Raw genomic sequence first — 9,020 nt, 5'->3', positions numbered from 1 at the left:
GCCCACACTATCTTCCAGAAGCTTGTCTAATTTCTCCTCTTCCCTGTAAAATGTGTCAGGACCAAGGAAAAACTTTTCCTTTACTCTGTAAGGGTTCACTGAAAATCAACTCACAAAAGAAAGTTTAATAGGGGAAAAGGCACACAAACTTATTAACATGTACAGGAGGACTTTATGATATATCAGTATAAGATCTCAGAGAAAATGAAGATTGTTGACACCTTTACATCACCTTGAGATTATAGAAAAAAAATAGGGTTTGGGGTCATAGCAAAACAGGTTGTGGAAGGGAGAGGAAAGGAGGCCTGGTTAGCAAATGTGGTCTTGTTATGCAGACAAAACCTCACAGGAGGCAGCCCTGAAACAAAATAAATGTTTCTTTCAGACCTCAGTTAATCTTTCCCAGATCAAAACAGGGAAGGTCTTTAGGTAGAGCCTGGCTGCTCTGCAGCCGTGCACACTTTCTCTAGAGATGCAAATCTCCCACAAAAGACAGCTTTTCAGCTATTCTTGTATTTCCAGCCCTCTCAATAGTCATCTTGAAATACGTCAAAAAATATTTTAGGGTGAAATATTTGGTTTCTTTCAAATGTCTTGGTCTGTGGAAAGTCTGATACCCTATGTTCCAGTACCTAAACCAAGCACCCATCTCCAGGTAGGGAAATTTCTCCTAAGAAGGGGTCTGCTTGAAATTTCTTTCATTAGACCACAGATACACCATGACTATGCTGATGCTCTATTTCATTGTATAATAGTGTTTAAAGTTGATTTTAAGTTTAAAAATGCAGAAAAATAAGAGATTCAAAAACAGTTTTGTTAGAGTTGCCTGAAACATTTCAGTTCTATTTCATTTACAGTTTGTAAAAAAAAAAAAAAAAAAAAAAAAAAAAAAATCAGTAATAGTGCCTTTTTTCTCTTTAACATCATAAATTGGTCCCCTGATTTTTTTTTTTTAGCGCACTATTTGAGTTGGGACTTAAGTTTTCTCATGTGGATTGTCCTTTATCTTTTTTATGTCTTTTTTAGTAATTGTAATAACTTTCCACAAAACATAGAGTGGGCTTTATCTTCTGGTTTTTTGTTGTTGGTGTTGTTGTTGTTTTGTTGTTTTTTGAGACGGAGTTTCACTGCCCAGGCTGGAGTGCAATGGCGGAATCTTGGCTCACTGCAGCATCTGCCTCCCGAGTTCAAGCGATTCTCCTGCCTCAGTGCCCCCAGTAGCTGGGATTACAGGTGCATGCCACCACGCCCGACTGATTTTTTTTTTTTTGAGTAGAGACAGGGTTTCACCATGTTCGCCATAAAATATTCTTCTGTTAGTCTCTCAGTTGTATCCAGGTATCATGCTCTCTATTTTATCAGTACTTTAAAAATGGGATGGTTTTCCTCACATGGCCCGAAGGGTATATTGGTGTGAAAAATTTTAGAATGGCTATTTCATAAGGAATTTTAGAGACTCACAGTGAGGATTACATGAAAACTCTAGGGGAGTAATAGTGCAATTTATTTTCACTTTTCTTTTAATTGTCAAAAAATCCCTAAGTATAAATGCATTAAAATATGAAGTGAGAGTTCTTCTTTTCATACAACTGTCACTAAACTATCGAAGCTGAAAACAATTGGCTAAATCTATACCACTCCCTGTATCACATACTGAGTGCCCATGTAGGAATGGGGTTGCTTGGGAACCCTTTCTATCTGTTTCACTGCTCTACTTGTCTGTGTTGATACCAGGCATGTCTAGGTGTGTATTTACTTTTAACTATACTATTCAGTAATTAGTATATTCTTTATGTGAGGATTACCTTTTTCTGCAATTCAGAAAAATCACCAGCAGTGTATTTTCAACTGTCACTTCTTATTCATTCTCACTGATCTCCATGTCTGGAATGCTGATTAGCGTCATGTTGGAATGTTTTAGCCTATCTTCCAGGACTTTTAAATCCTTTTCATATTTTAAAAATCTTCATATTTTTATGCTGGCTTTGATTTAATTTTTCTATATTCTCCTCCAATTCATTAATACTCCTTGGTTAGGATTTATATAATCTATATTTTTTTAATAATAATGATTAAAATTTTAATTCCTAGGATTACTAAGGGCTGCTTCTCCTCCCATTCATATCTTCTCTTTTTCCTTTTCTTGTTTCTCATGGCTTTTTCAAAATCTCTCCTGTCTTTGATGCATAGCTACTTAAGTTGTATGTAGTTTTTATTTTGGCTTTTTGGGATGTTATTCAATTTTTAAAACTTTCGAGAATTTTAAGGACATTTATTTTTCTAGAAGACTTTTAGATTATTGTTTATCTGCTTGGAATTGGGTCTGCCCATTTGTTGAATGTTTTACAGTTATTTTGGCCATCTTTCGTCTTACTCTGTTACGTGTTCTGATTTTTTTTGTTTGTTCGTTTTTGAGAAAAGTCGCACTCTGTTGCCCAGGCTGGAGTGAAATGGTGTGATCTTGGCTTACTACAACCTCTGCCTCTTGGGTTCAAGCGATTCTAATGACTTACCCACCCGAGTAACTGGAATTACAGGTGTACAACACCACACTCAGCTAATTTTTGTATTTTTAGTAGAGACAGGGTTTCACCTTGTGGCCAGGCTGCTCCGAAACTCCTGGCCTCAAGCTATCTGCCCACCTTGGCCTCCCCAAGTGTTGGGATTACAGATGTCAGCCACCATGCTTGACTGTTCTGGAATTTTAGTTTGCAAGTTCATCTTATGCAGAAGTTTCTTCCCCGCCTTCCCCACCTTTCTGTCATCTTCCTGACTCTTGGTGTCTGGTGCTTCCGTGGGTTTCAGCAGGGTTCCCCATTAAGAAACAATTTTATATTGGTGAATCAGGACTTTTGTTTGAGGAGCTAGTACTGATCAGTAATAAGAAATTTGGTCCAGTTCCTGTTGTTCTTTCTTGGCTACTCTAGGCAATGGCTCCGTGAAGACCTCCAATAGTGGTGATGCACTGACTTTGGTTAATGGGTTGGGGAAGCCCTCATGGCAGGACAATCTGGCTTGACTCAGTGGGCCTGTCTGCTCTCTTTCCCCAGAATGATTGGGGACTTTAATCCTTGTTGTCACAGTAGAGGTGAAAACTATCTGCCTGTTTTGGATTTCAGAGCTACTGCTTATATCCTGCTTATATCCCTGTATTTTTTGTTCTCTGTTTTTTTTTTTTTTTTTTTTTTTTTTCTTCTCCCTCTGGAGTCATTTGTGTGAGGATAAATACGTGTTTGCATATTTTCTTGTATTACATCTTTGCTATTTTGGAGTGAAGGCAAGAGGAGGAAAGGTGGTCTTCTATGTGAAATCATATACCATCTTGACCAGAAGTTCAGATTTATATTTTAGAAAGGTAAGTCTGAAATAAGTATATAGTAGGCTAGAAGGCATTGAGGCTTGGGACATGAGTTCCTTTCTGAGAGATTTCAGGACTTTTTCCTGAAAAAGAGTGTTCTGTGACAAGAATAATGGAGGAGAAAGAGATAAATTCCAGATATTTCAAAAACAGTATCCAATTAGAGATGAACAGTGGTTCTCAACAGGGCTACACTGCCCCCCAGGGGGTGTTTTGGAAATTGGTGGTAGTATTTTGGGTTGTCACGGTTATGGTGGGAAGCTTCTGATATTTAGCAGGTAAGGTCCAGGCATGGTTAATTTCCGGGAATGTGCAGGACAGTCCTGTTCAACAGTCTTGTATGTCCTGAATGACTTTCAAATGTCCCAGGCAGACACTCATATGGGTTAAGCACCTATTTAAAATCATTTAAGGGCAAACCTATTTTACAAGTTAATACTACGTGGTTTTCACAAGATTTTATTGTATACTGAATTTTCCAAGAAAACTACAATATTAATTCAGTGAAGATTATACTTTTTTTGTTTGGAACTTCACCATGAATTATTCACCATTTCAGAGAATCATTTCACTGACAGCAACAGTGATTATGGTATTAAATTACCGTAATAACAAATCTGGACTATTTTGTTATCTGTGATGTTTATTCACAATGGAGAAAATGAGAGATTCTTTTGAATAAATCTAAAATTGAATATTATTTAATGAAATCACATGAAGAATGAGAATTTTGCTAAATTTTATTGTTTCTTAAGAGAGTTTCTTATGAAACTGGTGGATCAGGACTTCTGTTTGAGGAGATAGTGTTGATCAATAATATGAAATTATTATTGATCACATTATAGTCATCACATATATTTTTTATCTTTTTTAGTGACACAATGATAAATATATATATTGGAAATTGCATAATGAAATTAGTTATTGCTTTTGGGATTCTGTTGCTTTTCAACATTACTCTGATGCTATCTCCAAAGACCTAGCACATTAGTTCTCTTTAGTCTTTTGTACTGAAATTCCGTTTTTTAAAATGACCTTTTATTTTCATCTATTAAAAGCTATGATTTCTAGAGTCTCTGTAAATTTTCAGACTAAATGCATGCTTCAACGTGTAGGGAGATTTCAGGAGAGATGATAATATTTTTGTGCTATCTCATGTCATAACAAAAGAATGCTTTTAACACTACTCTTATAAGTACAGCCTAGCTTATTTGTGAGGGTATCCTACTTTCACTCATTTCTTCCACTTTGAAAGTATATAACTAATCTTGGCTTTTATCCTTACTTTATTCAATGTTATCTTCCTCTTTCCTTTATCTTACACAGACAATTTTGATATATTAATATGTATCTTCCAGATTTTATTCTAGTGCTATTCATGTTGCTGTTCTTCTTCCAACTACTTTGAATGGTTGGCTTCTGATCATCTTTCTTTTCTGGAATCTAAACATTTTCATTATAAGTAGATGCAATCACCTGAGTACTTCAAAATATCTTCCAATGTAGTGATGTCTGAGAAATTATATATTGGAATACATGTGATTTTATCATAAATTTACTTTAAAAAATTTTCCTTTTATACTATAGTTAGGACATTATACTGATTATTTTGATGTTTTTGTGGACTGAATTTTGTTTTCCCCTCAAATTCATATGTTAAAGTTCTAACTCTAGTACAACCCCCAATGTGATAGGGCCTTTAAAGAGGTAACTGAGGGGTTTGGTGACATCATCAGGGCAGAACCCCAATCCAATATGACTGATGGGCTCTTAAGAAGAGGAAGACTCACTAGGGATGTGCACACAGAGAAAAGACCATGTGAAGACACAGTGAGAGGGAGACCTTCTGCAAGCCAAGAAGAAAGGCCTCAGGAGAAACCAAGTGAACGGATACCTTGATCTTGGACTTCCCCTCTTCAGAACTGTGGGAAAATAAATTTCCGCTGTTTAAGCCAACCTCTGTGGTATTTTGTTATGGCAGGCCGAGCAAACTAATACAGGTATTATATCTGTAGGCAGGTGAAATGGTCTGTGCTTATCGCTTTCAAACAAGTTAAGAGGGTATCACAAAACATTTGTTACAAATGAGGTTTGGAAAAGTCATGGAGTCCTCACAAACAGCCACATGCTCTCTCATATTCTCCAGCCTCCAAGCAGCTTGCTGGAGCCATAAAACCAATATTACCCCTGGCTGTGAGCAGAAATACTTATGTTATTTCTAGTCTGAGCTATAGATGAGTCAGAATATAACTTCTAGCAGCATCTTTTTACCTGTGACAGCAATTAGCAAGGTCCTGCATTAAGATGGTGGAGCACAAGGAGCTAGGTCTGAGACAGCTGCTCTTGAGGATTGAAAAAATTCATATTGGACATTGTGTAAGTGAGAAAAACACTTTTCTCACTTTTTATGAATTGGACAAAGTGTCCAATTCATACTGGACATTTTGTCACAAGGTTGATTTTTTAAGATAGCAAAACTTACTGCTACTCTGATTATACAAAATTTAGCATAGGAAGAGGGATGCTATCATAACAAAAGCTGAAATATATTTTGTTGGCCGCAGTGTCAGGTAGTGGGTAGCAGGGAGACTTTACTGGAGTCTGGGAAAATGGTGATCTATGTTGTACAGAGTAAAATACATATTAACATTACTACCTTTGGTAATATAGAAGACTAGCAAGTATAAGGAAGTAGTTGGAAAAGAGAACATTAACTATGTGTACTGGGTGCTATGGGTGACTTTCAGCAAGATATAAGAAAAGAGGTGAAATGAGTAAAGCATTGTAGTGAACAGAGGGAGTTCAGGACCTTTCAGTGATGGAGAAGCCAACTGCTTTGAGATCCTAGATGAGAGAGAGATTTAAGAAAGCCTTCAGATATCAACACCCTGAAAATCTCTCAGGTACCTAAAAAACTTCAGGGAAAAGATTAGATAGAGAATTTGGTCTCCCCATAGTAGCCCAGCAACTTCAAGGTAGCAGCCACCAAGTTAAAAACAAACAAATATACAAGAAAAAAGGCAAACAAACAAAAACCTCACATGGGTAAGAGAGAAAATAAGTACAGATTAATGACATCACAAAAAGACCTGAAGTTGTAGTTTCTGGAATATTGTTCTCAAAAGAAGCCGGTAGATAATGAGACATGAGTCTGGTATTAAAAAGCTGTGACTATTGGAGATTTATTTTAATTTTTATTTGTTTGTTTTAACTCAAATTTATTTTTTTTCCATAAGTTATTGGTATACAGGTGGTATTTGGTTACATAAGTTCTTTAGCAGTGATTTGTGAAATTTTGGTGTACCCATCAGCCGAGCAGTGTACTCTGCACCATATTTGTAGTCTTCTATCCCTTGTCCCTCTCCCACTCTTCCCCCCAAATCCCCACAGTCCATTGTATCATTCTTATGCCTTTGCATATGCCTATGCTCCCACATATCGGTGAGAACATACGATGTTTGATTTTCCATTCCTGAGTTACTTCACTTAGAATAATAGTCTCCAATCTTATCCAGGTTGCTGAAAACGCTGTTAACTCATTCCTTTTTATGACTGAGTAGTATTCCATCATATATATATATACACACACACACACACACACACACCATGGTTTCTTTAGCCACTCCTTGATTGATGGGCATTTGAATTGGTTCCATTGCAATTGTGAATTGTGCTGCTATGAACATGCGTGTGCAATTATTTTTTCATAAAATGACTTCTTTTCCTCTGGGTAGGTACCCAGTAGTGGGATTGCTAGATCAAATGGTAGTTCTACTTTTAGTTCTTTAAGGAATCTCCACACTGTTTTCCATAGTGGCTGTACTAGTTTACATTCCCACCAGCAGTGTATAAGTGTTCCCTGATCACCACATCCATGCCAGCATCTACTGTTTATTTATTTTTCGATTATGGCCAGTCTTGCAGGCATAAGGTGGTATTGCATTGTGGTTTTAATTTGCATTTCCCTGATCATTAGTGACGCTGAGCATTTTTGCATATGTTTGTTGGCTGTATTAGTCTGTTTTCATGCCACCGATAAAGACATACCCAAGACTGGGAAGAAAAAGAGGTTTAATTGGACTTACAGTTCCACATGGCTGGGGAGGCCTTAGAATCATGGCAGGAGGTGAAAGTCCTTACATGGTGGTGGCAAGAGAAAAAATGAGGAAGCTGCAAAAACGAAACCCCCTGATAAAAATGTTGGATCTCGTGAAACTTATTCACTACCACAAGAATAGTATGGGAGAGCTGTCCCCGTGATTCAAAGTATCTTCCACCAGGTCCCTCCCACAACACATGAGAATTATGGGAGTACAATTCAAGATGAGATTTGGGTGGGAACACAGAGCCAAATCATATCATTATGCCCCTGGCCCCTCCAAATCTCATGTCCTTACGTTTCAAAACCAATCGTGCCTTCCCAACAGTCCCCCCAAAGCATTTAGCTCATTTCAGCATTAACCCAAAAGTCCACAGTCTGAAGTCTCATTTGAGACAAGGCAAGTCCCTTCCTCCTATGATCCTCTTAAATCAATAATAAGGTAGTTACTCCCTAGATACAAGGGGGGTTCAGGCATTGGGTAAATATGGCCATTCCAAATGGGAGACATTGGCTAAAACAAAGGGGCTACAGGGCCCATGTCAGTCCGAAATCCAATGGAGCAGTCAAATTCTAAAGCTCCAAAATAGTCTCCTTTGACTCCATGTCTCATATCCAGGTCATGCGGTTGCGAGAAGTAGGTTCCCATAATCTTGGGCAGCTCTGCCTTTGTGGTTTTGCAGAATATAGCCTGCTTCTGTGGCTTTTCCAGGTGCATGGTGCAAGCTGTCAGTGAATCTGAGGTCGAGAGGATGGTGGCCCTGTTCTCACAGCTTCACTAGGCAGTGTCCCTGTAGGGACTCTGTGTAGGGACTCTGACCCCATTTCCCTTCTGTACTGCCCTAGCAGATGTTCTCCATGAGGGCCCCACCCCTGTAGCAAACTTTTGCCTGGGCATCCAGGGATTTCCATACATCTTCAGAAATCTAGGTGGAGGTTCCCAAACCTCAATTCTTGATTTCTGTGTATCCACAGACCCAACACTGTGTGGAAGCTGCCAAGGTTTGGGGCTTGCACCTTCTGAAACCATGGGCTGATCTGTACCTTGGCCCCTTTAAGCAATGGCTGGAATGGCTGGGATGCAGGGCACCAAGTCACTAGGCTGCACACAGCATGGGGACCCTGGGCCAGGCCTATGAAACCATTTTTTCCTCCTAGGCTTCTGGGTCTGTGATGGGAGGGGCTGCCATGAAGACCTATGACATACTCTGGAGACATTTTCCCCATTGTCTTGAGGACATTTGGCTCCTTGTTACTTACGCAAATTTCTGCAGCTAGCTTGAATAGCTCCTCAAAAAATGGGTTTTTCTTTTCTACTGCATCATCAAACTGCAAATTTTCTGAACTTTTATGCTGTTTCCCTTTTAAAATGGAATGCTTTTAGCAGCACCCAGGTCACCTTTTGAATGCTTTGCTGCTTAGAAATTTCTTCCACCAGGTACCCTAAATCATTTCTCTCAAGTTCAAAGTTCCACAGATCTCTAGGACAGGGGCAAAATGTCACTGATCTCTGGTAAACATAACAAGAGTTGCCTTTGCTCCATTTCCCAACAAGTTCTTCAT

Source organism: Macaca thibetana, chromosome 2 (genome assembly GCF_024542745.1).
Source record: "Macaca thibetana thibetana isolate TM-01 chromosome 2, ASM2454274v1, whole genome shotgun sequence".
NCBI lineage: Eukaryota > Metazoa > Chordata > Mammalia > Primates > Cercopithecidae > Macaca > Macaca thibetana.
Note: the sequence above shows the minus strand (reverse complement) of the source record.